The sequence below is a fragment of the Nannospalax galili genome, unplaced genomic scaffold (genome assembly GCF_000622305.1).
Source record: "Nannospalax galili isolate Female #2095 unplaced genomic scaffold, S.galili_v1.0 scaffold169, whole genome shotgun sequence".
Lineage (NCBI taxonomy): Eukaryota > Metazoa > Chordata > Mammalia > Rodentia > Spalacidae > Nannospalax > Nannospalax galili.
Window position 1 is genome coordinate 96,555 of NW_008360327.1, and position 1,376 is coordinate 97,930.

A 1,376-nucleotide genomic window follows, 5' to 3' on the forward strand; every position below is an offset into this window, starting at 1 on the left:
TGGGTGTTGTGGCACACACATTTAATCCCAGAACTCAAGAGGCAGAGACAGGTGGATCTCTATAACTTTGTGGTCACCCTGATCTACACAGCAAATTCCAGGCCAGCCAGGGCTACGGGGAGACCATTTCAAACGGACAAACAAACAAGTAAACAAACCAAAACCAGCCAAACAGCAAAACCTCACCTAAACCAAGGAATTTATTTTCAATTCATTAGAAATAAAGGAGAAATCCCCTTTATTGTGTTACTTCATTTGTATGTTTTACTTAAGTTCAATTTTCAGTCAGTGTTTTTGTTGTTGTTGTTGAGAGGTCTTATGCTAGCCCAGGCTAGCCTGGAACTCATTATGTTGCCCATGTTGAGCTCATACCATTCTTTCTGCTTCAGCCTGTCAAGTGCTGGTATCACACGTATGAGCCACCACTCTTGACTTACAGGTAGTTTTCTTGTAACTATTTGTCTGTCAGTTTCTCTGACTCAGTTCTATGATACAGTACAAGCATTTCTTCTTGGAACTAAAACAATATGCAGCAAAGCACCAGGATAGTGTTCAGTCAGAACATGATAAACAGTGGAGGAATCGTTGCTATTTTAAAGATACACCTAGGTTCTTGGGCTGCTATTGAGAGTAATGACAGTTCATACTCAGAGATTTTCTTTTTTAAAGCCTTTTCAAGTCAGGCATGGTGGCACAGCATGCCCCATCATTCAGGAGGCAGAAGCAGGCAGATCTCTGACGAATGTGGTCTATATATATATAGTGAGATTAGAATGAATTATGTGTTAATATATTTATTTTTTTATAACTGTGATAAATGTAGACAGACCTATTTTCATAATTTTATAGTAAAAAAATCATTTCTTCTTTATAAAAAAATGCTGATGTTATGAAAAAAAGGCTCAGTTGGGGCTGGAGAGATAGTTCAGCAGTTTAGAGCGCTGTCTGCTCTTTCAGAGGACCCTGGTTTGATTCCCAGGACCCACATGGCAGCTGATGACTGTATGTAGCTCCAGTTCCAAAAGATCTGATGCCCTCTTCTGACCTCCATAGGCATTGCATAACATGGGCGTACTTAAACACATGCAGGCAATACACTTGTACATATAAAATAAAAATAATATTCAAAAAAAAGAAAAAAGTCTCAATTTATCACTGTAGGAATGCCTACTACTATTTTACACTTGGTCTTAGCCAAAAGGCCAAGAAGTGATTGAATGCTGCTTTTTTCTTTCTTTCTTTTTTTTTTTTTTTTTTTTTTAGATTTTCCAGGGTTGATTGATTAACTGCTTGATTTTTGCAGTACTGGAGACTGAGAATAATGCCTGTGTATTATGCCAGTAAGCTGTGTCCCCAGCCTATAAGTTCATTATTTT

At 37.9% G+C, this 1,376-nt stretch overlaps 1 protein-coding gene and 1 pseudogene across 1 annotated transcript in view; one reads left to right on the forward strand and one right to left on the reverse strand.

The window, feature by feature from the left end:
* Dym (dymeclin) overlaps positions 1–1,376 on the forward strand; it is a gene marked incomplete at its 5' end in the record, with an annotated part of 409,766 nt that overhangs the window by 82,907 nt on the left and 325,483 nt on the right. The gene's annotated exons all lie outside the window — the stretch shown is intronic.
* Positions 1,049–1,214, reverse strand: LOC115068939 (annotated as a pseudogene).